At 47.3% G+C, this 22426-nt stretch overlaps 37 non-coding genes across 37 annotated transcripts; all 37 read right to left on the bottom strand.

The window, feature by feature from the left end:
• Nucleotides 1-255: 255 nt before the first annotated feature.
• On the bottom strand, nt 256-328 carry TRNAV-UAC (transfer RNA valine (anticodon UAC)). Its single transcript has one exon. It is a non-coding gene; the product is annotated as a tRNA-Val (tRNA).
• A 384-nt stretch (nt 329-712) lies between these two features.
• Nucleotides 713-784, bottom strand: TRNAP-CGG (transfer RNA proline (anticodon CGG)). Its single transcript has one exon. It is a non-coding gene; the product is annotated as a tRNA-Pro (tRNA).
• A 940-nt stretch (nt 785-1724) lies between these two features.
• On the bottom strand, nt 1725-1836 carry TRNAL-CAA (transfer RNA leucine (anticodon CAA)). The gene is made up of 2 exons: nt 1799-1836; nt 1725-1770 (listed from the first exon to the last, which is right to left on the bottom strand). It is a non-coding gene; the product is annotated as a tRNA-Leu (tRNA).
• Nucleotides 1837-2132: 296 nt separating this feature from the next.
• Nucleotides 2133-2205, bottom strand: TRNAV-AAC (transfer RNA valine (anticodon AAC)). The gene has a single exon. It is a non-coding gene; the product is annotated as a tRNA-Val (tRNA).
• A 386-nt stretch (nt 2206-2591) lies between these two features.
• Nucleotides 2592-2663, bottom strand: TRNAP-AGG (transfer RNA proline (anticodon AGG)). The gene has a single exon. It is a non-coding gene; the product is annotated as a tRNA-Pro (tRNA).
• A 434-nt stretch (nt 2664-3097) lies between these two features.
• On the bottom strand, nt 3098-3170 carry TRNAV-UAC (transfer RNA valine (anticodon UAC)). The gene has a single exon. It is a non-coding gene; the product is annotated as a tRNA-Val (tRNA).
• A 384-nt stretch (nt 3171-3554) lies between these two features.
• On the bottom strand, nt 3555-3626 carry TRNAP-CGG (transfer RNA proline (anticodon CGG)). Its single transcript has one exon. It is a non-coding gene; the product is annotated as a tRNA-Pro (tRNA).
• A 940-nt stretch (nt 3627-4566) lies between these two features.
• TRNAL-CAA (transfer RNA leucine (anticodon CAA)) lies at nt 4567-4678 on the bottom strand. Its single transcript has 2 exons — nt 4641-4678; nt 4567-4612 (listed from the first exon to the last, which is right to left on the bottom strand). It is a non-coding gene; the product is annotated as a tRNA-Leu (tRNA).
• A 295-nt stretch (nt 4679-4973) lies between these two features.
• TRNAV-AAC (transfer RNA valine (anticodon AAC)) lies at nt 4974-5046 on the bottom strand. Its single transcript has one exon. It is a non-coding gene; the product is annotated as a tRNA-Val (tRNA).
• Nucleotides 5047-5431: 385 nt separating this feature from the next.
• TRNAP-AGG (transfer RNA proline (anticodon AGG)) lies at nt 5432-5503 on the bottom strand. Its single transcript has one exon. It is a non-coding gene; the product is annotated as a tRNA-Pro (tRNA).
• Nucleotides 5504-5937: 434 nt separating this feature from the next.
• Nucleotides 5938-6010, bottom strand: TRNAV-UAC (transfer RNA valine (anticodon UAC)). Its single transcript has one exon. It is a non-coding gene; the product is annotated as a tRNA-Val (tRNA).
• A 384-nt stretch (nt 6011-6394) lies between these two features.
• TRNAP-CGG (transfer RNA proline (anticodon CGG)) lies at nt 6395-6466 on the bottom strand. The gene has a single exon. It is a non-coding gene; the product is annotated as a tRNA-Pro (tRNA).
• A 940-nt stretch (nt 6467-7406) lies between these two features.
• On the bottom strand, nt 7407-7518 carry TRNAL-CAA (transfer RNA leucine (anticodon CAA)). The gene is made up of 2 exons: nt 7481-7518; nt 7407-7452 (listed from the first exon to the last, which is right to left on the bottom strand). It is a non-coding gene; the product is annotated as a tRNA-Leu (tRNA).
• A 296-nt stretch (nt 7519-7814) lies between these two features.
• Nucleotides 7815-7887, bottom strand: TRNAV-AAC (transfer RNA valine (anticodon AAC)). The gene has a single exon. It is a non-coding gene; the product is annotated as a tRNA-Val (tRNA).
• A 386-nt stretch (nt 7888-8273) lies between these two features.
• TRNAP-AGG (transfer RNA proline (anticodon AGG)) lies at nt 8274-8345 on the bottom strand. Its single transcript has one exon. It is a non-coding gene; the product is annotated as a tRNA-Pro (tRNA).
• A 434-nt stretch (nt 8346-8779) lies between these two features.
• Nucleotides 8780-8852, bottom strand: TRNAV-UAC (transfer RNA valine (anticodon UAC)). The gene has a single exon. It is a non-coding gene; the product is annotated as a tRNA-Val (tRNA).
• A 384-nt stretch (nt 8853-9236) lies between these two features.
• TRNAP-CGG (transfer RNA proline (anticodon CGG)) lies at nt 9237-9308 on the bottom strand. The gene has a single exon. It is a non-coding gene; the product is annotated as a tRNA-Pro (tRNA).
• A 933-nt stretch (nt 9309-10241) lies between these two features.
• TRNAL-CAA (transfer RNA leucine (anticodon CAA)) lies at nt 10242-10353 on the bottom strand. Its single transcript has 2 exons — nt 10316-10353; nt 10242-10287 (listed from the first exon to the last, which is right to left on the bottom strand). It is a non-coding gene; the product is annotated as a tRNA-Leu (tRNA).
• Nucleotides 10354-10648: 295 nt separating this feature from the next.
• TRNAV-AAC (transfer RNA valine (anticodon AAC)) lies at nt 10649-10721 on the bottom strand. Its single transcript has one exon. It is a non-coding gene; the product is annotated as a tRNA-Val (tRNA).
• Nucleotides 10722-11106: 385 nt separating this feature from the next.
• Nucleotides 11107-11178, bottom strand: TRNAP-AGG (transfer RNA proline (anticodon AGG)). Its single transcript has one exon. It is a non-coding gene; the product is annotated as a tRNA-Pro (tRNA).
• Nucleotides 11179-11612: 434 nt separating this feature from the next.
• Nucleotides 11613-11685, bottom strand: TRNAV-UAC (transfer RNA valine (anticodon UAC)). The gene has a single exon. It is a non-coding gene; the product is annotated as a tRNA-Val (tRNA).
• Nucleotides 11686-13074: 1389 nt separating this feature from the next.
• Nucleotides 13075-13186, bottom strand: TRNAL-CAA (transfer RNA leucine (anticodon CAA)). Its single transcript has 2 exons — nt 13149-13186; nt 13075-13120 (listed from the first exon to the last, which is right to left on the bottom strand). It is a non-coding gene; the product is annotated as a tRNA-Leu (tRNA).
• Nucleotides 13187-13481: 295 nt separating this feature from the next.
• Nucleotides 13482-13554, bottom strand: TRNAV-AAC (transfer RNA valine (anticodon AAC)). The gene has a single exon. It is a non-coding gene; the product is annotated as a tRNA-Val (tRNA).
• Nucleotides 13555-13939: 385 nt separating this feature from the next.
• TRNAP-AGG (transfer RNA proline (anticodon AGG)) lies at nt 13940-14011 on the bottom strand. The gene has a single exon. It is a non-coding gene; the product is annotated as a tRNA-Pro (tRNA).
• Nucleotides 14012-14445: 434 nt separating this feature from the next.
• On the bottom strand, nt 14446-14518 carry TRNAV-UAC (transfer RNA valine (anticodon UAC)). Its single transcript has one exon. It is a non-coding gene; the product is annotated as a tRNA-Val (tRNA).
• A 1396-nt stretch (nt 14519-15914) lies between these two features.
• TRNAL-CAA (transfer RNA leucine (anticodon CAA)) lies at nt 15915-16026 on the bottom strand. Its single transcript has 2 exons — nt 15989-16026; nt 15915-15960 (listed from the first exon to the last, which is right to left on the bottom strand). It is a non-coding gene; the product is annotated as a tRNA-Leu (tRNA).
• Nucleotides 16027-16321: 295 nt separating this feature from the next.
• Nucleotides 16322-16394, bottom strand: TRNAV-AAC (transfer RNA valine (anticodon AAC)). Its single transcript has one exon. It is a non-coding gene; the product is annotated as a tRNA-Val (tRNA).
• A 385-nt stretch (nt 16395-16779) lies between these two features.
• On the bottom strand, nt 16780-16851 carry TRNAP-AGG (transfer RNA proline (anticodon AGG)). The gene has a single exon. It is a non-coding gene; the product is annotated as a tRNA-Pro (tRNA).
• Nucleotides 16852-17285: 434 nt separating this feature from the next.
• Nucleotides 17286-17358, bottom strand: TRNAV-UAC (transfer RNA valine (anticodon UAC)). Its single transcript has one exon. It is a non-coding gene; the product is annotated as a tRNA-Val (tRNA).
• Nucleotides 17359-17742: 384 nt separating this feature from the next.
• On the bottom strand, nt 17743-17814 carry TRNAP-CGG (transfer RNA proline (anticodon CGG)). Its single transcript has one exon. It is a non-coding gene; the product is annotated as a tRNA-Pro (tRNA).
• Nucleotides 17815-18754: 940 nt separating this feature from the next.
• On the bottom strand, nt 18755-18866 carry TRNAL-CAA (transfer RNA leucine (anticodon CAA)). Its single transcript has 2 exons — nt 18829-18866; nt 18755-18800 (listed from the first exon to the last, which is right to left on the bottom strand). It is a non-coding gene; the product is annotated as a tRNA-Leu (tRNA).
• Nucleotides 18867-19162: 296 nt separating this feature from the next.
• TRNAV-AAC (transfer RNA valine (anticodon AAC)) lies at nt 19163-19235 on the bottom strand. Its single transcript has one exon. It is a non-coding gene; the product is annotated as a tRNA-Val (tRNA).
• Nucleotides 19236-19621: 386 nt separating this feature from the next.
• TRNAP-AGG (transfer RNA proline (anticodon AGG)) lies at nt 19622-19693 on the bottom strand. The gene has a single exon. It is a non-coding gene; the product is annotated as a tRNA-Pro (tRNA).
• A 434-nt stretch (nt 19694-20127) lies between these two features.
• TRNAV-UAC (transfer RNA valine (anticodon UAC)) lies at nt 20128-20200 on the bottom strand. The gene has a single exon. It is a non-coding gene; the product is annotated as a tRNA-Val (tRNA).
• Nucleotides 20201-20584: 384 nt separating this feature from the next.
• Nucleotides 20585-20656, bottom strand: TRNAP-CGG (transfer RNA proline (anticodon CGG)). Its single transcript has one exon. It is a non-coding gene; the product is annotated as a tRNA-Pro (tRNA).
• A 929-nt stretch (nt 20657-21585) lies between these two features.
• On the bottom strand, nt 21586-21697 carry TRNAL-CAA (transfer RNA leucine (anticodon CAA)). The gene is made up of 2 exons: nt 21660-21697; nt 21586-21631 (listed from the first exon to the last, which is right to left on the bottom strand). It is a non-coding gene; the product is annotated as a tRNA-Leu (tRNA).
• Nucleotides 21698-21992: 295 nt separating this feature from the next.
• On the bottom strand, nt 21993-22065 carry TRNAV-AAC (transfer RNA valine (anticodon AAC)). Its single transcript has one exon. It is a non-coding gene; the product is annotated as a tRNA-Val (tRNA).
• Nucleotides 22066-22426: the final 361 nt, after the last annotated feature.

The following is a 22426-nucleotide window of genomic DNA, read 5'->3' as shown; positions in this document are numbered from 1 at the left end:
TAAGTGTCTGCTTGCGGTGAGGACGAGAAAAGCATTTCTGCTCTCATTCCTTGCTTTCATGAAGTAGGCCCACCCTTCAGAGCAAAGGGCGAGCAAGCGAATGGCGCAAGCTATCGTCACTTCTCTTTTCGAGCTGTCACTGAGATCCCTGGAGCACACTACGTCAGGTTGGTGAGGGATAGACAGCCTCTATTATCTCAGCTTTCCTATAAAGTCAGCCAGTAAAGGCAAACACTGTTAAAAACGGCAAACCGCTGTTTCTGCCCAGTCTCGAACCAGGGACCTTTCGCGTGTAAGGCGAACGTGATAACCACTACACTACAGAAACAGACACTAACTCAGGAATCTTGTTGGCATGTATTGGGCTGGAATGCACAGACTAAGGGCCAATGTCCTTGAAGCTCAAAGTTGGGCTCTCCTTACCCGGTCTCTATTTCTTTGGAAGACAGGAATGAGGACCACTTTTATTCCAAGAGGCGATTTTGAAACCATATCCTGAAATTACACTAGAAAAACACTATGCATGTAATGTTCCTACCATGCTGGTCTGGCCCAGAAAAGCAGTTGCAAAGAAGTCCTGCACTCCTTTATCCCGCCACAAGTGGAAAATAGCGTGCAGGGTAAGGAACTTTCTCGACATACACAGCGTCTTATAGCATTGAAAAGAAGAAATGCTCCTATATTACAAGCATCCTGAAAATGTCCACAGCATGGGCTCGTCCGGGATTTGAACCCGGGACCTCTCGCACCCGAAGCGAGAATCATACCCCTAGACCAACGAGCCTGAGTGGCCAGGAGACATTTTGAACAATTTCTGAAGCGTCTTTCAGAAAAAAAGCAGGGCTATTTGGCTAGTCTCCCTCTAAGTGAGCCTCACAACGTCATGTTTTCTCTCAAGTTGTTGTTTTTTCACTCTAGCAAGAAAGGGGGCAGCCAATCTCCTATCAGCCAGTGAGCAGAAAAAAGGCACAGATGAGAACAGCAAGCACTTTCTGGCAATTGTTCTCCTCTGCAAGTCCTGGACCCTTGCCCCATAGACTTCCACACCAGAAGCAATGAAGGGCCCACCATTTCCTGCGCCTGAGAAAGAGGGGTTTGATATTTGGATTCAAACGCGCTCGCTCATCGCTCGATCAGGCTCGATCAGGCGAGATTTATATGAGTGGCTCACAGGCCTGAAACACTCACCTGGGAGACCCAGAGTGGCTGACTTCTCAGTATAGCCATTGTTGGGCGAGTCACCTCCTTTCCTCCTGCCTCAATCTAGAATTGGCTGCAAATCATAAGAGAGAGTGCAATGCCCGTGTGCAGTGCCTACTCCCAGCTACCTCTCTGTCTTCCTTATGTAAATTAGAATTTGCAAGGGGGGACCAATGGCATTCTGCTCCTCCCACATAACCAGGAAGCCCTGTTGAACATGTCTGCCTGTGTTTTTGCAGGGACAGTGCCTTCTCTGCCCAAAAGGTGGCAGGAGAGCCTCACAACAAATGATGGGATCAACTGCTCAGTTAGAAACCCAGCATGGCAGTTACTGTGATGGAGTGCAAATTTAATGGAAGGTGTGCCTGAGGTGTCATTTCCAGAAATCCATGGAATTGTGATTAAGGGCCCAGCCTGATTGTTGGTGGATTTCTCTTCACATGCTACAGGTTCCTGCAAAGATTGTGGTGTTTGCCGGGAACGCACTGCAAAAAACAGGAAGATTTACGGGTGTAAAAGGGACCTGTCAGAAGTGGGATTTGAACCCACGCCTCCATGAGGAGACCAGAAGGCTCAGCTACACTGAAGATCAAGCTCTCTTGAGTCTGGCGCCTTAGACCACTCGGCCATCCTGACGGCTCATGAGGGGGGGCTTAGGTCTAACTCTTCTATCTGCACCTGCCAATGTTTCCACTTACAACCTTCACAGCAATGTCACAGGTGTAAAGGCCCCAACAATACAACATAGCTTAAACAAAATAAAAATAGGCACAAGAACGACCCCCAGATGATGGATGCAGATAACTTTGTTTCGTCTTGCAAAGGTAAAGAAAGTTTCCCACGGCTCACTGTGTTCAAAGACCACCTCTTCTTAAACTTGCATTCAGATAATAAGGTTTTAGAGTGTGCACATAAAAGCAGCCAACGCTCAGTGTTTCTGCCCGGTCTCGAACCGGGGACCTTTCGCGTGTTAGGCAAACGTGATGACCACTACACTACAGAAACGACCTTGCTGCTTGCTACTGTTAAAGCAAAGTTCCTCTCAAGGCTTCACCCTACTTCTATTCTGCTGTATCAGCAGCGGCTCAGAATGTGCAGAACAAGTGTGAAAACCTCAGAGATATCATCCAACATGCTTGCAATTAGACGTATTCAAAATTTACTTGTGCAGGCATCGACAGACAAATATCTGATGCCTAAATGTCTGCGAGTACAGCTTGGGAAAGCATCACCTGGGACACACTGAGACTAAGCAGGTAGGCAGAAAAAGCACGGTGATCCATTTTTCTACTGAGGTTAGGAATATGTTAAGCAAAAAATCAACCGAGTATTACTAGAAATAGTCAGGCATAGTGCATTTTTAGTACGATTTGTATGTTTAGCTCTAAAAAGGGCTCGTCCGGGATTTGAACCCGGGACCTCTCGCACCCTAAGCGAGAATCATACCCCTAGACCAACGAGCCACGCAAGAGTCACCTCTGACATGGCTCCAGGGGTTAGTGGCAGCTAGTCGGTGAATGCTTCACCCAAAGCAAGCAACTGCACATGTTGCTCTCTTCTGCAATATGATTGCTGTCTTTTCCATGGCCGTCATCAAACAAGAAATTAAAAAGCCTCTGTCCTTCAGACAGTTTGTTTTCTCTAAGTGTCTGCTTGCGGTGAGGACAAGAAAAGCATTTCTGCTCTCATTCCTTGCTTTCATGAAGTAGGCCCACCCTTCAGAGCAAAGGGCGAGCAAGCGAATGGCGCAAGCTATCGTCACTTCTCTTTTCGAGCTGTCACTGAGATCCCTGGAGCACACTACGTCAGGTTGGTGAGGGATAGACAGCCTCTATTATCTCAGCTTTCCTATAAAGTCAGCCAGTAAAGGCAAACACTGTTAAAAACAGCAAACCGCTGTTTCTGCCCGGTCTCGAACCAGGGACATTTCGCGTGTAAGGCGAACGTGATAACCACTACACTACAGAAACAGACACTAACTCAGGAATCTTGTTGGCATGTATTGGGCTGGAATGCACAGACTAAGGGCCAATGTCCTTGAAGCTCAAAGTTGGGCTCTCCTTACCCGGTCTCTATTTCTTTGGAAGACAGGAATGAGGACCACTTTTATTCCAAGAGGCGATTTTGAAACCATATCCTGAAATTACACTAGAAAAACACTATGCATGTAATGTTCCTACCATGCTGGTCTGGCCCAGAAAAGCAGTTGCAAAGAAGTCCTGCACTCCTTTATCCCGCCACAAGTGGAAAATAGCGTGCAGGGTAAGGAACTTTCTCGACATACACAGCGTCTTATAGCATTGAAAAGAAGAAATGCTCCTATATTACAAGCATCCTGAAAATGTCCACAGCATGGGCTCGTCCGGGATTTGAACCCAGGACCTCTCGCACCCGAAGCGAGAATCATACCCCTAGACCAACGAGCCTGAGTGGCCAGGAGACATTTTGAACAATTTCTGAAGCGTCTTTCAGAAAAAAAGCAGGGCTATTTGGCTAGTCTCCCTCTAAGTGAGCCTCACAACGTCATGTTTTCTCTCAAGTTGTTGTTTTTTCACTCTAGCAAGAAAGGGGGCAGCCAATCTCCTATCAGCCAGTGAGCAGAAAAAAGGCACAGATGAGAACAGCAAGCACTTTCTGGCAATTGTTCTCCTCTGCAAGTCCTGGACCCTTGCCCCATAGACTTCCACACCAGAAGCAATGAAGGGCCCACCATTTCCTGCGCCTGAGAAAGAGGGGTTTGATATTTGGATTCAAACGCGCTCGCTCAGCGCTCGATCAGGCTCAATCAGGCGAGATTTATATGAGTGGCTCACAGGCCTGAAACATTCACCTGGGAGACCCAGAGTGGCTGACTTCTCAGTATAGCCATTGTTGGGCGAGTCACCTCCTTTCCTCCTGCCTCAATCTAGAATTGGCTGCAAATCATAAGAGAGAGTGCAATGCCCGTGTGCAGTGCCTACTCCCAGCTACCTCTCTGTCTTCCTTATGTAAATTAGAATTTGCAAGGGGGGACCAATGGCATTCTGCTCCTCCCACATAACCAGGAAGCCCTGTTGAACATGTCTGCCTGTGTTTTTGCAGGGACAGTGCCTTCTCTGCCCAAAAGGTGGCAGGAGAGCCTCACAACAAATGATGGGATCAACTGCTCAGTTAGAAACCCAGCAAGGCAGTTACTGTGATGGAGTGCAAATTTAATGGAAGGTGTGCCTGAGGTGTCATTTCCAGAAATCCATGGAATTGTGATTGAGGGCCCAGCCTGATTGTTGGTGGATTTCTCTTCACATGCTACAGGTTCCTGCAAAGATTGTGGTGTTTGCCGGGAACGCACTGCAAAAAACAGGAAGATTTACGGGTGTAAAAGGGACCTGTCAGAAGTGGGATTTGAACCCACGCCTCCATGAGGAGACCAGAAGGCTCAGCTACACTGAAGATCAAGCTCTCTTGAGTCTGGCGCCTTAGACCACTCGGCCATCCTGACGGCTCATGAGGGGGGCTTAGGTCTAACTCTTTTATCTGCACCTGCCAATGTTTCCACTTACAACCTTCACAGCAATGTCACAGGTGTAAAGGCCCCAACAATACAACATAGCTTAAACAAAATAAAAATAGGCACAAGAACGACCCCCAGATGACGGATGCAGATAACTTTGTTTCGTCTTGCAAAGGTAAAGAAAGTTTCCCACGGCTCACTGTGTTCAAAGACCACCTCTTCTTAAACTTGCATTCAGATAATAAGGTTTTAGAGTGTGCACATAAAAGCAGCCAACGCTCAGTGTTTCTGCCCGGTCTCGAACCGGGGACCTTTCGCGTGTTAGGCAAACGTGATGACCACTACACTACAGAAACGACCTTGCTGCTTGCTACTGTTAAAGCAAAGTTCCTCTCAAGGCTTCACCCTACTTCTATTCTGCTGTATCAGCAGCGGCTCAGAATGTGCAGAACAAGTGTGAAAACCTCAGAGATATCATCCAACATGCTTGCAATTAGACGTATTCAAAATTTACTTGTGCAGGCATCGACAGACAAATATCTGATGCCTAAATGTCTGCGAGTACAGCTTGGGAAAGCATCACCTGGGACACACTGAGACTAAGCAGGTAGGCAGAAAAAGCACGGTGATCCATTTTTCTTCTGAGGTTAGGAATATGTTGCGCAACAATGCACCGAGTATTACTAGAAATAGTCAGGCATAGTGCATTTTTAGTACGATTTGTATGTTTAGCTCTAAAAAGGGCTCGTCTGGGATTTGAACCCGGGACCTCTCGCACCCTAAGCGAGAATCATACCCCTAGACCAACGAGCCACGCAAGAGTCACCTCTGACACGGCTCCAGGGGTTAGTGGCAGCTAGTCGGTGAATGCTTCACCCAAAGCAAGCAACTGCACATGTTGCTCTCTTCTGCAATATGATTGCTGTCTTTTCCATGGCCGTCATCAAACAAGAAATTAAAAAGCCTCTGTCCTTCAGACAGTTTGTTTTCTCTAAGTGTCTGCTTGCGGTGAGGACGAGAAAAGCATTTCTGCTCTCATTCCTTGCTTTCATGAAGTAGGCCCACCCTTCAGAGCAAAGGGCGAGCAAGCGAATGGCGCAAGCTATCGTCACTTCTCTTTTCGAGCTGTCACTGAGATCCCTGGAGCACACTACGTCAGGTTGGTGAGGGATAGACAGCCTCTATTATCTCAGCTTTCCTATAAAGTCAGCCAGTAAAGGCAAACACTGTTAAAAACGGCAAACCGCTGTTTCTGCCCAGTCTCGAACCAGGGACCTTTCGCGTGTAAGGCGAACGTGATAACCACTACACTACAGAAACAGACACTAACTCAGGAATCTTGTTGGCATGTATTGGGCTGGAATGCACAGACTAAGGGCCAATGTCCTTGAAGCTCAAAGTTGGGCTCTCCTTACCCGGTCTCTATTTCTTTGGAAGACAGGAATGAGGACCACTTTTATTCCAAGAGGCGATTTTGAAACCATATCCTGAAATTACACTAGAAAAACACTATGCATGTAATGTTCCTACCATGCTGGTCTGGCCCAGAAAAGCAGTTGCAAAGAAGTCCTGCACTCCTTTATCCCGCCACAAGTGGAAAATAGCGTGCAGGGTAAGGAACTTTCTCGACATACACAGCGTCTTATAGCATTGAAAAGAAGAAATGCTCCTATATTACAAGCATCCTGAAAATGTCCACAGCATGGGCTCGTCCGGGATTTGAACCCGGGACCTCTCGCACCCGAAGCGAGAATCATACCCCTAGACCAATGAGCCTGAGTGGCCAGGAGACATTTTGAACAATTTCTGAAGCGTCTTTCAGAAAAAAAGCAGGGCTATTTGGCTAGTCTCCCTCTAAGTGAGCCTCACAACGTCATGTTTTCTCTCAAGTTGTTGTTTTTTCACTCTAGCAAGAAAGGGGGCAGCCAATCTCCTATCAGCCAGTGAGCAGAAAAAAGGCACAGATGAGAACAGCAAGCACTTTCTGGCAATTGTTCTCCTCTGCAAGTCCTGGACCCTTGCCCCATAGACTTCCACACCAGAAGCAATGAAGGGCCCACCATTTCCTGCGCCTGAGAAAGAGGGGTTTGATATTTGGATTCAAACGCGCTCGCTCATCGCTCGATCAGGCTCGATCAGGCGAGATTTATATGAGTGGCTCACAGGCCTGAAACACTCACCTGGGAGACCCAGAGTGGCTGACTTCTCAGTATAGCCATTGTTGGGCGAGTCACCTCCTTTCCTCCTGCCTCAATCTAGAATTGGCTGCAAATCATAAGAGAGAGTGCAATGCCCGTGTGCAGTGCCTACTCCCAGCTACCTCTCTGTCTTCCTTATGTAAATTAGAATTTGCAAGGGGGGACCAATGGCATTCTGCTCCTCCCACATAACCAGGAAGCCCTGTTGAACATGTCTGCCTGTGTTTTTGCAGGGACAGTGCCTTCTCTGCCCAAAAGGTGGCAGGAGAGCCTCACAACAAATGATGGGATCAACTGCTCAGTTAGAAACCCAGCATGGCAGTTACTGTGATGGAGTGCAAATTTAATGGAAGGTGTGCCTGAGGTGTCATTTCCAGAAATCCATGGAATTGTGATTAAGGGCCCAGCCTGATTGTTGGTGGATTTCTCTTCACATGCTACAGGTTCCTGCAAAGATTGTGGTGTTTGCCGGGAACGCACTGCAAAAAACAGGAAGATTTACGGGTGTAAAAGGGACCTGTCAGAAGTGGGATTTGAACCCACGCCTCCATGAGGAGACCAGAAGGCTCAGCTACACTGAAGATCAAGCTCTCTTGAGTCTGGCGCCTTAGACCACTCGGCCATCCTGACGGCTCATGAGGGGGGGCTTAGGTCTAACTCTTCTATCTGCACCTGCCAATGTTTCCACTTACAACCTTCACAGCAATGTCACAGGTGTAAAGGCCCCAACAATACAACATAGCTTAAACAAAATAAAAATAGGCACAAGAACGACCCCCAGATGATGGATGCAGATAACTTTGTTTCGTCTTGCAAAGGTAAAGAAAGTTTCCCACGGCTCACTGTGTTCAAAGACCACCTCTTCTTAAACTTGCATTCAGATAATAAGGTTTTAGAGTGTGCACATAAAAGCAGCCAACGCTCAGTGTTTCTGCCCGGTCTCGAACCGGGGACCTTTCGCGTGTTAGGCGAACGTGATGACCACTACACTACAGAAACGACCTTGCTGCTTGCTACTGTTAAAGCAAAGTTCCTCTCAAGGCTTCACCCTACTTCTATTCTGCTGTATCAGCAGCGGCTCAGAATGTGCAGAACAAGTGTGAAAACCTCAGAGATATCATCCAACATGCTTGCAATTAGACGTATTCAAAATTTACTTGTGCAGGCATCGACAGACAAATATCTGATGCCTAAATGTCTGCGAGTACAGCTTGGGAAAGCATCACCTGGGACACACTGAGACTAAGCAGGTAGGCAGAAAAAGCACGGTGATCCATTTTTCTACTGAGGTTAGGAATATGTTAAGCAAAAAATCAACCGAGTATTACTAGAAATAGTCAGGCATAGTGCATTTTTAGTACGATTTGTATGTTTAGCTCTAAAAAGGGCTCGTCCGGGATTTGAACCCGGGACCTCTCGCACCCTAAGCGAGAATCATACCCCTAGACCAACGAGCCACGCAAGAGTCACCTCTGACATGGCTCCAGGGGTTAGTGGCAGCTAGTCGGTGAATGCTTCACCCAAAGCAAGCAACTGCACATGTTGCTCTCTTCTGCAATATGATTGCTGTCTTTTCCATGGCCGTCATCAAACAAGAAATTAAAAAGCCTCTGTCCTTCAGACAGTTTGTTTTCTCTAAGTGTCTGCTTGCGGTGAGGACAAGAAAAGCATTTCTGCTCTCATTCCTTGCTTTCATGAAGTAGGCCCACCCTTCAGAGCAAAGGGCGAGCAAGCGAATGGCGCAAGCTATCGTCACTTCTCTTTTCGAGCTGTCACTGAGATCCCTGGAGCACACTACGTCAGGTTGGTGAGGGATAGACAGCCTCTATTATCTCAGCTTTCCTATAAAGTCAGCCAGTAAAGGCAAACACTGTTAAAAACAGCAAACCGCTGTTTCTGCCCGGTCTCGAACCAGGGACATTTCGCGTGTAAGGCGAACGTGATAACCACTACACTACAGAAACAGACACTAACTCAGGAATCTTGTTGGCATGTATTGGGCTGGAATGCACAGACTAAGGGCCAATGTCCTTGAAGCTCAAAGTTGGGCTCTCCTTACCCGGTCTCTATTTCTTTGGAAGACAGGAATGAGGACCACTTTTATTCCAAGAGGCGATTTTGAAACCATATCCTGAAATTACACTAGAAAAACACTATGCATGTAATGTTCCTACCATGCTGGTCTGGCCCAGAAAAGCAGTTGCAAAGAAGTCCTGCACTCCTTTATCCCGCCACAAGTGGAAAATAGCGTGCAGGGTAAGGAACTTTCTCGACATACACAGCGTCTTATAGCATTGAAAAGAAGAAATGCTCCTATATTACAAGCATCCTGAAAATGTCCACAGCATGGGCTCGTCTGGGATTTGAACCCAGGACCTCTCGCACCCGAAGCGAGAATCATACCCCTAGACCAACGAGCCTGAGTGGCCAGGAGACATTTTGAACAATTTCTGAAGCGTCTTTCAGAAAAAAAGCAGGGCTATTTGGCTAGTCTCCCTCTAAGTGAGCCTCACAACGTCATGTTTTCTCTCAAGTTGTTGTTTTTTCACTCTAGCAAGAAAGGGGGCAGCCAATCTCCTATCAGCCAGTGAGCAGAAAAAAGGCACAGATGAGAACAGCAAGCACTTTCTGGCAATTGTTCTCCTCTGCAAGTCCTGGACCCTTGCCCCATAGACTTCCACACCAGAAGCAATGAAGGGCCCACCATTTCCTGCGCCTGAGAAAGAGGGGTTTGATATTTGGATTCAAACGCGCTCGCTCAATCAGGCTCAATCAGGCGAGATTTATATGAGTGGCTCACAGGCCTGAAACACTCACCTGGGAGACCCAGAGTGGCTGACTTCTCAGTATAGCCATTGTTGGGCGAGTCACCTCCTTTCCTCCTGCCTCAATCTAGAATTGGCTGCAAATCATAAGAGAGAGTGCAATGCCCGTGTGCAGTGCCTACTCCCAGCTACCTCTCTGTCTTCCTTATGTAAATTAGAATTTGCAAGGGGGGACCAATGGCATTCTGCTCCTCCCACATAACCAGGAAGCCCTGTTGAACATGTCTGCCTGTGTTTTTGCAGGGACAGTGCCTTCTCTGCCCAAAAGGTGGCAGGAGAGCCTCACAACAAATGATGGGATCAACTGCTTAGTTAGAAACCCAGCATGGCAGTTACTGTGATGGAGTGCAAATTTAATGGAAGGTGTGCCTGAGGTGTCATTTCCAGAAATCCATGGAATTGTGATTGAGGGCCCAGCCTGATTGTTGGTGGATTTCTCTTCACATGCTACAGGTTCCTGCAAAGATTGTGGTGTTTGCCGGGAACGCACTGCAAAAAACAGGAAGATTTACGGGTGTAAAAGGGACCTGTCAGAAGTGGGATTTGAACCCACGCCTCCATGAGGAGACCAGAAGGCTCAGCTACACTGAAGATCAAGCTCTCTTGAGTCTGGCGCCTTAGACCACTCGGCCATCCTGACGGCTCATGAGGGGGGCTTAGGTCTAACTCTTCTATCTGCACCTGCCAATGTTTCCACTTACAACCTTCACAGCAATGTCACAGGTGTAAAGGCCCCAACAATACAACATAGCTTAAACAAAATAAAAATAGGCACAAGAACGACCCCCAGATGATGGATGCAGATAACTTTGTTTCGTCTTGCAAAGGTAAAGAAAGTTTCCCACGGCTCACTGTGTTCAAAGACCACCTCTTCTTAAACTTGCATTCAGATAATAAGGTTTTAGAGTGTGCACATAAAAGCAGCCAACGCTCAGTGTTTCTGCCCGGTCTCGAACCGGGGACCTTTCGCGTGTTAGGCGAACGTGATGACCACTACACTACAGAAACGACCTTGCTGCTTGCTACTGTTAAAGCAAAGTTCCTCTCAAGGCTTCACCCTACTTCTATTCTGCTGTATCAGCAGCGGCTCAGAATGTGCAGAACAAGTGTGAAAACCTCAGAGATATCATCCAACATGCTTGCAATTAGACGTATTCAAAATTTACTTGTGCAGGCATCGACAGACAAATATCTGATGCCTAAATGTCTGCGAGTACAGCTTGGGAAAGCATCACCTGGGACACACTGAGACTAAGCAGGTAGGCAGAAAAAGCACGGTGATCCATTTTTCTTCTGAGGTTAGGAATATGTTGCGCAACAATGCACCGAGTATTACTAGAAATAGTCAGGCATAGTGCATTTTTAGTACGATTTGTATGTTTAGCTCTAAAAAGGGCTCGTCCGGGATTTGAACCCGGGACCTCTCGCACCCTAAGCGAGAATCATACCCCTAGACCAACGAGCCACGCAAGAGTCACCTCTGACACGGCTCCAGGGGTTAGTGGCAGCTAGTCAGTGAATGCTTCACCCAAAGCAAGCAACTGCACATGTTGCTCTCTTCTGCAATATGATTGCTGTCTTTTCCATGGCCGTCATCAAACAAGAAATTAAAAAGCCTCTGTCCTTCAGACAGTTTGTTTTCTCTAAGTGTCTGCTTGTGGTGAGGACAAGAAAAGCATTTCTGCTCTCATTCCTTGCTTTCATGAAGTAGGCCCACCCTTCAGAGCAAAGGGCGAGCAAGCGAATGGCGCAAGCTATCGTCACTTCTCTTTTCGAGCTGTCACTGAGATCCCTGGAGCACACTACGTCAGGTTGGTGAGGGATAGACAGCCTCTATTATCTCAGCTTTCCTATAAAGTCAGCCAGTAAAGGCAAACACTGTTAAAAACAGCAAACCGCTGTTTCTGCCCGGTCTCGAACCAGGGACCTTTCGCGTGTAAGGCGAACGTGATAACCACTACACTACAGAAACAGACACTAACTCAGGAATCTTGTTGGCATGTATTGGGCTGGAATGCACAGACTAAGGGCCAATGTCCTTGAAGCTCAAAGTTGGGCTCTCCTTACCCGGTCTCTATTTCTTTGGAAGACAGGAATGAGGACCACTTTTATTCCAAGAGGCGATTTTGAAACCATATCCTGAAATTACACTAGAAAAACACTATGCATGTAATGTTCCTACCATGCTGGTCTGGCCCAGAAAAGCAGTTGCAAAGAAGTCCTGCACTCCTTTATCCCGCCACAAGTGGAAAATAGCGTGCAGGGTAAGGAACTTTCTCGACATACACAGCGTCTTATAGCATTGAAAAGAAGAAATGCTCCTATATTACAAGCATCCTGAAAATGTCCACAGCATGGGCTCGTCCGGGATTTGAAGTCGGGACCTCTCGCACCCGAAGCGAGAATCATAACCCTAGACCAACGAGCCTGAGTGGCCAGGAGACATTTTGAACAATTTCTGAAGCGTCTTTCAGAAAAAAAGCAGGGCTATTTGGCTAGTCTCCCCCTAAGTGAGCCTCACAACGTCATGTTTTCTCTCAAGTTGTTGTTTTTTCACTCTAGCAAGAAAGGGGGCAGCCAATCTCCTATCAGCCAGTGAGCAGAAAAAAGGCACAGATGAGAACAGCAAGCACTTTCTGGCAATTGTTCTCCTCTGCAAGTCCTGGACCCTTGCCCCATAGACTTCCACACCAGAAGCAATGAAGGGCCCACCATTTCCTGCGCCTGAGAAAGAGGGGTTTGATATTTGGATTCAAACGCGCTCGCTCAATCAGGCTCAATCAGGCGAGATTTATATGAGTGGCTCACAGGCCTGAAACACTCACCTGGGAGACCCAGAGTGGCTGACTTCTCAGTATAGCCATTGTTGGGCGAGTCACCTCCTTTCCTCCTGCCTCAATCTAGAATTGGCTGCAAATCATAAGAGAGAGTGCAATGCCCGTGTGCAGTGCCTACTCCCAGCTACCTCTCTGTCTTCCTTATGTAAATTAGAATTTGCAAGGGGGGACCAATGGCATTCTGCTCCTCCCACATAACCAGGAAGCCCTGTTGAACATGTCTGCCTGTGTTTTTGCAGGGACAGTGCCTTCTCTGCCCAAAAGGTGGCAGGAGAGCCTCACAACAAATGATGGGATCAACTGCTTAGTTAGAAACCCAGCATGGCAGTTACTGTGATGGAGTGCAAATTTAATGGAAGGTGTGCCTGAGGTGTCATTTCCAGAAATCCATGGAATTGTGATTGAGGGCCCAGCCTGATTGTTGGTGGATTTCTCTTCACATGCTACAGGTTCCTGCAAAGATTGTGGTGTTTGCCGGGAACGCACTGCAAAAAACAGGAAGATTTACGGGTGTAAAAGGGACCTGTCAGAAGTGGGATTTGAACCCACGCCTCCATGAGGAGACCAGAAGGCTCAGCTACACTGAAGATCAAGCTCTCTTGAGTCTGGCGCCTTAGACCACTCGGCCATCCTGACGGCTCATGAGGGGGGCTTAGGTCTAACTCTTCTATCTGCACCTGCCAATGTTTCCACTTACAACCTTCACAGCAATGTCACAGGTGTAAAGGCCCCAACAATACAACATAGCTTAAACAAAATAAAAATAGGCACAAGAACGACCCCCAGATGATGGATGCAGATAACTTTGTTTCGTCTTGCAAAGGTAAAGAAAGTTTCCCACGGCTCACTGTGTTCAAAGACCACCTCTTCTTAAACTTGCATTCAGATAATAAGGTTTTAGAGTGTGCACATAAAAGCAGCCAACGCTCAGTGTTTCTGCCCGGTCTCGAACCGGGGACCTTTCGCGTGTTAGGCGAACGTGATGACCACTACACTACAGAAACGACCTTGCTGCTTGCTACTGTTAAAGCAAAGTTCCTCTCAAGGCTTCACCCTACTTCTATTCTGCTGTATCAGCAGCGGCTCAGAATGTGCAGAACAAGTGTGAAAACCTCAGAGATATCATCCAACATGCTTGCAATTAGACGTATTCAAAATTTACTTGTGCAGGCATCGACAGACAAATATCTGATGCCTAAATGTCTGCGAGTACAGCTTGGGAAAGCATCACCTGGGACACACTGAGACTAAGCAGGTAGGCAGAAAAAGCACGGTGATCCATTTTTCTTCTGAGGTTAGGAATATGTTGCGCAACAATGCACCGAGTATTACTAGAAATAGTCAGGCATAGTGCATTTTTAGTACGATTTGTATGTTTAGCTCTAAAAAGGGCTCGTCCGGGATTTGAACCCGGGACCTCTCGCACCCTAAGCGAGAATCATACCCCTAGACCAACGAGCCACGCAAGAGTCACCTCTGACACGGCTCCAGGGGTTAGTGGCAGCTAGTCAGTGAATGCTTCACCCAAAGCAAGCAACTGCACATGTTGCTCTCTTCTGCAATATGATTGCTGTCTTTTCCATGGCCGTCATCAAACAAGAAATTAAAAAGCCTCTGTCCTTCAGACAGTTTGTTTTCTCTAAGTGTCTGCTTGTGGTGAGGACAAGAAAAGCATTTCTGCTCTCATTCCTTGCTTTCATGAAGTAGGCCCACCCTTCAGAGCAAAGGGCGAGCAAGCGAATGGCGCAAGCTATCGTCACTTCTCTTTTCGAGCTGTCACTGAGATCCCTGGAGCACACTACGTCAGGTTGGTGAGGGATAGACAGCCTCTATTATCTCAGCTTTCCTATAAAGTCAGCCAGTAAAGGCAAACACTGTTAAAAACAGCAAACCGCTGTTTCTGCCCGGTCTCGAACCAGGGACCTTTCGCGTGTAAGGCGAACGTGATAACCACTACACTACAGAAACAGACACTAACTCAGGAATCTTGTTGGCATGTATTGGGCTGGAATGCACAGACTAAGGGCCAATGTCCTTGAAGCTCAAAGTTGGGCTCTCCTTACCCGGTCTCTATTTCTTTGGAAGACAGGAATGAGGACCACTTTTATTCCAAGAGGCGATTTTGAAACCATATCCTGAAATTACACTAGAAAAACACTATGCATGTAATGTTCCTACCATGCTGGTCTGGCCCAGAAAAGCAGTTGCAAAGAAGTCCTGCACTCCTTTATCCCGCCACAAGTGGAAAATAGCGTGCAGGGTAAGGAACTTTCTCGACATACACAGCGTCTTATAGCATTGAAAAGAAGAAATGCTCCTATATTACAAGCATCCTGAAAATGTCCACAGCATGGGCTCGTCCGGGATTTGAAGTCGGGACCTCTCGCACCCGAAGCGAGAATCATAACCCTAGACCAACGAGCCTGAGTGGCCAGGAGACATTTTGAACAATTTCTGAAGCGTCTTTCAGAAAAAAAGCAGGGCTATTTGGCTAGTCTCCCCCTAAGTGAGCCTCACAACGTCATGTTTTCTCTCAAGTTGTTGTTTTTTCACTCTAGCAAGAAAGGGGGCAGCCAATCTCCTATCAGCCAGTGAGCAGAAAAAAGGCACAGATGAGAACAGCAAGCACTTTCTGGCAATTGTTCTCCTCTGCAAGTCCTGGACCCTTGCCCCATAGACTTCCACACCAGAAGCAATGAAGGGCCCACCATTTCCTGCGCCTGAGAAAGAGGGGTTTGATATTTGGATTCAAACGTGCTCGCTCATCGCTCGATCAGGCTCGATCAGGCGAGATTTATATGAGTGGCTCACAGGCCTGAAACACTCACCTGGGAGACCCAGAGTGGCTGACTTCTCAGTATAGCCATTGTTGGGCGAGTCACCTCCTTTCCTCCTGCCTCAATCTAGAATTGGCTGCAAATCATAAGAGAGAGTGCAATGCCCGTGTGCAGTGCCTACTCCCAGCTACCTCTCTGTCTTCCTTATGTAAATTAGAATTTGCAAGGGGGGACCAATGGCATTCTGCTCCTCCCACATAACCAGGAAGCCCTGTTGAACATGTCTGCCTGTGTTTTTGCAGGGACAGTGCCTTCTCTGCCCAAAAGGTGGCAGGAGAGCCTCACAACAAATGATGGGATCAACTGCTCAGTTAGAAACCCAGCAAGGCAGTTACTGTGATGGAGTGCAAATTTAATGGAAGGTGTGCCTGAGGTGTCATTTCCAGAAATCCATGGAATTGTGATTGAGGGCCCAGCCTGATTGTTGGTGGATTTCTCTTCACATGCTACAGGTTCCTGCAAAGATTGTGGTGTTTGCCGGGAACGCACTGCAAAAAACAGGAAGATTTACGGGTGTAAAATGGACCTGTCAGAAGTGGGATTTGAACCCACGCCTCCATGAGGAGACCAGAAGGCTCAGCTACACTGAAGATCAAGCTCTCTTGAGTCTGGCGCCTTAGACCACTCGGCCATCCTGACGGCTCATGAGGGGGGCTTAGGTCTAACTCTTTTATCTGCACCTGCCAATGTTTCCACTTACAACCTTCACAGCAATGTCACAGGTGTAAAGGCCCCAACAATACAACATAGCTTAAACAAAATAAAAATAGGCACAAGAACGACCCCCAGATGACGGATGCAGATAACTTTGTTTCGTCTTGCAAAGGTAAAGAAAGTTTCCCACGGCTCACTGTGTTCAAAGACCACCTCTTCTTAAACTTGCATTCAGATAATAAGGTTTTAGAGTGTGCACATAAAAGCAGCCAACGCTCAGTGTTTCTGCCCGGTCTCGAACCGGGGACCTTTCGCGTGTTAGGCAAACGTGATGACCACTACACTACAGAAACGACCTTGCTGCTTGCTACTGTTAAAGCAAAGTTCCTCTCAAGGCTTCACCCTACTTCTATTCTGCTGTATCAGCAGCGGCTCAGAATGTGCAGAACAAGTGTGAAAACCTCAGAGATATCATCCAACATGCTTGCAATTAGACGTATTCAAAATTTACTTGTGCAGGCATCGACAGACAAATATCTGATGCCTAAATGTCTGCGAGTACAGCTTGGGAAAGCATCACCTGGGACACACTGAGACTAAGCAGGTAGGCAGAAAAAGCACGGTGATCCATTTTTCTTCTGAGGTTAGGAATATGTTGCGCAACAATGCACCGAGTATTACTAGAAATAGTCAGGCATAGTGCATTTTTAGTACGATTTGTATGTTTAGCTCTAAAAAGGGCTCGTCTGGGATTTGAACCCGGGACCTCTCGCACCCTAAGCGAGAATCATACCCCTAGACCAACGAGCCACGCAAGAGTCACCTCTGACACGGCTCCAGGGGTTAGTGGCAGCTAGTCGGTGAATGCTTCACCCAAAGCAAGCAACTGCACATGTTGCTCTCTTCTGCAATATGATTGCTGTCTTTTCCATGGCCGTCATCAAACAAGAAATTAAAAAGCCTCTGTCCTTCAGACAGTTTGTTTTCTCTAAGTGTCTGCTTGCGGTGAGGACGAGAAAAGCATTTCTGCTCTCATTCCTTGCTTTCATGAAGTAGGCCCACCCTTCAGAGCAAAGGGCGAGCAAGCGAATGGCACAAGCTATCGTCACTTCTCTTTTCGAGCTGTCACTGAGATCCCTGGAGCACACTACGTCAGGTTGGTGAGGGATAGACAGCCTCTATTATCTCAGCTTTCCTATAAAGTCAGCCAGTAAAGGCAAACACTGTTAAAAACGGCAAACCGCTGTTTCTGCCCAGTCTCGAACCAGGGACCTTTCGCGTGTAAGGCGAACGTGATAACCACTACACTACAGAAACAGACACTAACTCAGGAATCTTGTTGGCATGTATTGGGCTGGAATGCACAGACTAAGGGCCAATGTCCTTGAAGCTCAAAGTTGGGCTCTCCTTACCCGGTCTCTATTTCTTTGGAAGACAGGAATGAGGACCACTTTTATTCCAAGAGGCGATTTTGAAACCATATCCTGAAATTACACTAGAAAAACACTATGCATGTAATGTTCCTACCATGCTGGTCTGGCCCAGAAAAGCAGTTGCAAAGAAGTCCTGCACTCCTTTATCCCGCCACAAGTGGAAAATAGCGTGCAGGGTAAGGAACTTTCTCGACATACACAGCGTCTTATAGCATTGAAAAGAAGAAATGCTCCTATATTACAAGCATCCTGAAAATGTCCACAGCATGGGCTCGTCCGGGATTTGAACCCGGGACCTCTCGCACCCGAAGCGAGAATCATACCCCTAGACCAACGAGCCTGAGTGGCCAGGAGACATTTTGAACAATTTCTGAAGCGTCTTTCAGAAAAAAAGCAGGGCTATTTGGCTAGTCTCCCTCTAAGTGAGCCTCACAACGTCATGTTTTCTCTCAAGTTGTTGTTTTTTCACTCTAGCAAGAAAGGGGGCAGCCAATCTCCTATCAGCCAGTGAGCAGAAAAAAGGCACAGATGAGAACAGCAAGCACTTTCTGGCAATTGTTCTCCTCTGCAAGTCCTGGACCCTTGCCCCATAGACTTCCACACCAGAAGCAATGAAGGGCCCACCATTTCCTGCGCCTGAGAAAGAGGGGTTTGATATTTGGATTCAAACGCGCTCGCTCATCGCTCGATCAGGCTCGATCAGGCGAGATTTATATGAGTGGCTCACAGGCCTGAAACACTCACCTGGGAGACCCAGAGTGGCTGACTTCTCAGTATAGCCATTGTTGGGCGAGTCACCTCCTTTCCTCCTGCCTCAATCTAGAATTGGCTGCAAATCATAAGAGAGAGTGCAATGCCCGTGTGCAGTGCCTACTCCCAGCTACCTCTCTGTCTTCCTTATGTAAATTAGAATTTGCAAGGGGGGACCAATGGCATTCTGCTCCTCCCACATAACCAGGAAGCCCTGTTGAACATGTCTGCCTGTGTTTTTGCAGGGACAGTGCCTTCTCTGCCCAAAAGGTGGCAGGAGAGCCTCACAACAAATGATGGGATCAACTGCTCAGTTAGAAACCCAGCATGGCAGTTACTGTGATGGAGTGCAAATTTAATGGAAGGTGTGCCTGAGGTGTCATTTCCAGAAATCCATGGAATTGTGATTAAGGGCCCAGCCTGATTGTTGGTGGATTTCTCTTCACATGCTACAGGTTCCTGCAAAGATTGTGGTGTTTGCCGGGAACGCACTGCAAAAAACAGGAAGATTTACGGGTGTAAAAGGGACCTGTCAGAAGTGGGATTTGAACCCACGCCTCCATGAGGAGACCAGAAGGCTCAGCTACACTGAAGATCAAGCTCTCTTGAGTCTGGCGCCTTAGACCACTCGGCCATCCTGACGGCTCATGAGGGGGGGCTTAGGTCTAACTCTTCTATCTGCACCTGCCAATGTTTCCACTTACAACCTTCACAGCAATGTCACAGGTGTAAAGGCCCCAACAATACAACATAGCTTAAACAAAATAAAAATAGGCACAAGAACGACCCCCAGATGATGGATGCAGATAACTTTGTTTCGTCTTGCAAAGGTAAAGAAAGTTTCCCACGGCTCACTGTGTTCAAAGACCACCTCTTCTTAAACTTGCATTCAGATAATAAGGTTTTAGAGTGTGCACATAAAAGCAGCCAACGCTCAGTGTTTCTGCCCGGTCTCGAACCGGGGACCTTTCGCGTGTTAGGCGAACGTGATGACCACTACACTACAGAAACGACCTTGCTGCTTGCTACTGTTAAAGCAAAGTTCCTCTCAAGGCTTCACCCTACTTCTATTCTGCTGTATCAGCAGCGGCTCAGAATGTGCAGAACAAGTGTGAAAACCTCAGAGATATCATCCAACATGCTTGCAATTAGACGTATTCAAAATTTACTTGTGCAGGCATCGACAGACAAATATCTGATGCCTAAATGTCTGCGAGTACAGCTTGGGAAAGCATCACCTGGGACACACTGAGACTAAGCAGGTAGGCAGAAAAAGCACGGTGATCCATTTTTCTACTGAGGTTAGGAATATGTTAAGCAAAAAATCAACCGAGTATTACTAGAAATAGTCAGGCATAGTGCATTTTTAGTACGATTTGTATGTTTAGCTCTAAAAAGGGCTCGTCCGGGATTTGAACCCGGGACCTCTCGCACCCTAAGCGAGAATCATATCCCTAGACCAACGAGCCACGCAAGAGTCACCTCTGACATGGCTCCAGGGGTTAGTGGCAGCTAGTCGGTGAATGCTTCACCCAAAGCAAGCAACTGCACATGTTGCTCTCTTCTGCAATATGATTGCTGTCTTTTCCATGGCCGTCATCAAACAAGAAATTAAAAAGCCTCTGTCCTTCAGACAGTTTGTTTTCTCTAAGTGTCTGCTTGCGGTGAGGACAAGAAAAGCATTTCTGCTCTCATTCCTTGCTTTCATGAAGTAGGCCCACCCTTCAGAGCAAAGGGCGAGCAAGCGAATGGCGCAAGCTATCGTCACTTCTCTTTTCGAGCTGTCACTGAGATCCCTGGAGCACACTACGTCAGGTTGGTGAGGGATAGACAGCCTCTATTATCTCAGCTTTCCTATAAAGTCAGCCAGTAAAGGCAAACACTGTTAAAAACAGCAAACCGCTGTTTCTGCCCGGTCTCGAACCAGGGACATTTCGCGTGTAAGGCGAACGTGATAACCACTACACTACAGAAACAGACACTAACTCAGGAATCTTGTTGGCATGTATTGGGCTGGAATGCACAGACTAAGGGCCAATGTCCTTGAAGCTCAAAGTTGGGCTCTCCTTACCCGGTCTCTATTTCTTTGGAAGACAGGAATGAGGACCACTTTTATTCCAAGAGGCGATTTTGAAACCATATCCTGAAATTACACTAGAAAAACACTATGCATGTAATGTTCCTACCATGCTGGTCTGGCCCAGAAAAGCAGTTGCAAAGAAGTCCTGCACTCCTTTATCCCGCCACAAGTGGAAAATAGCGTGCAGGGTAAGGAACTTTCTCGACATACACAGCGTCTTATAGCATTGAAAAGAAGAAATGCTCCTATATTACAAGCATCCTGAAAATGTCCACAGCATGGGCTCGTCCGGGATTTGAACCCAGGACCTCTCGCACCCGAAGCGAGAATCATACCCCTAGACCAACGAGCCTGAGTGGCCAGGAGACATTTTGAACAATTTCTGAAGCGTCTTTCAGAAAAAAAGCAGGGCTATTTGGCTAGTCTCCCTCTAAGTGAGCCTCACAACGTCATGTTTTCTCTCAAGTTGTTGTTTTTTCACTCTAGCAAGAAAGGGGGCAGCCAATCTCCTATCAGCCAGTGAGCAGAAAAAAGGCACAGATGAGAACAGCAAGCACTTTCTGGCAATTGTTCTCCTCTGCAAGTCCTGGACCCTTGCCCCATAGACTTCCACACCAGAAGCAATGAAGGGCCCACCATTTCCTGCGCCTGAGAAAGAGGGGTTTGATATTTGGATTCAAACGCGCTCGATCAGGCTCAATCAGGCGAGATTTATATGAGTGGCTCACAGGCCTGAAACACTCACCTGGGAGACCCAGAGTGGCTGACTTCTCAGTATAGCCATTGTTGGGCGAGTCACCTCCTTTCCTCCTGCCTCAATCTAGAATTGGCTGCAAATCATAAGAGAGAGTGCAATGCCCGTGTGCAGTGCCTACTCCCAGCTACCTCTCTGTCTTCCTTATGTAAATTAGAATTTGCAAGGGGGGACCAATGGCATTCTGCTCCTCCCACATAACCAGGAAGCCCTGTTGAACATGTCTGCCTGTGTTTTTGCAGGGACAGTGCCTTCTCTGCCCAAAAGGTGGCAGGAGAGCCTCACAACAAATGATGGGATCAACTGCTTAGTTAGAAACCCAGCATGGCAGTTACTGTGATGGAGTGCAAATTTAATGGAAGGTGTGCCTGAGGTGTCATTTCCAGAAATCCATGGAATTGTGATTGAGGGCCCAGCCTGATTGTTGGTGGATTTCTCTTCACATGCTACAGGTTCCTGCAAAGATTGTGGTGTTTGCCGGGAACGCACTGCAAAAAACAGGAAGATTTACGGGTGTAAAAGGGACCTGTCAGAAGTGGGATTTGAACCCACGCCTCCATGAGGAGACCAGAAGGCTCAGCTACACTGAAGATCAAGCTCTCTTGAGTCTGGCGCCTTAGACCACTCGGCCATCCTGACGGCTCATGAGGGGGGCTTAGGTCTAACTCTTCTATCTGCACCTGCCAATGTTTCCACTTACAACCTTCACAGCAATGTCACAGGTGTAAAGGCCCCAACAATACAACATAGCTTAAACAAAATAAAAATAGGCACAAGAACGACCCCCAGATGATGGATGCAGATAACTTTGTTTCGTCTTGCAAAGGTAAAGAAAGTTTCCCACGGCTCACTGTGTTCAAAGACCACCTCTTCTTAAACTTGCATTCAGATAATAAGGTTTTAGAGTGTGCACATAAAAGCAGCCAACGCTCAGTGTTTCTGCCCGGTCTCGAACCGGGGACCTTTCGCGTGTTAGGCGAACGTGATGACCACTACACTACAGAAACGACCTTGCTGCTTGCTACTGTTAAAGCAAAGTTCCTCTCAAGGCTTCACCCTACTTCTATTCTGCTGTATCAGCAGCGGCTCAGAATGTGCAGAACAAGTGTGAAAACCTCAGAGATATCATCCAACATGCTTGCAATTAGACGTATTCAAAATTTACTTGTGCAGGCATCGACAGACAAATATCTGATGCCTAAATGTCTGCGAGTACAGCTTGGGAAAGCATCACCTGGGACACACTGAGACTAAGCAGGTAGGCAGAAAAAGCACGGTGATCCATTTTTCTTCTGAGGTTAGGAATATGTTGCGCAACAATGCACCGAGTATTACTAGAAATAGTCAGGCATAGTGCATTTTTAGTAC

The sequence above is a fragment of the Lissotriton helveticus genome, chromosome 10, assembly GCF_964261635.1.
Source record: "Lissotriton helveticus chromosome 10, aLisHel1.1, whole genome shotgun sequence".
Lineage (NCBI taxonomy): Eukaryota > Metazoa > Chordata > Amphibia > Caudata > Salamandridae > Lissotriton > Lissotriton helveticus.
Note: the sequence above shows the minus strand (reverse complement) of the source record. Positions and strands in the feature narration are given on the sequence as shown.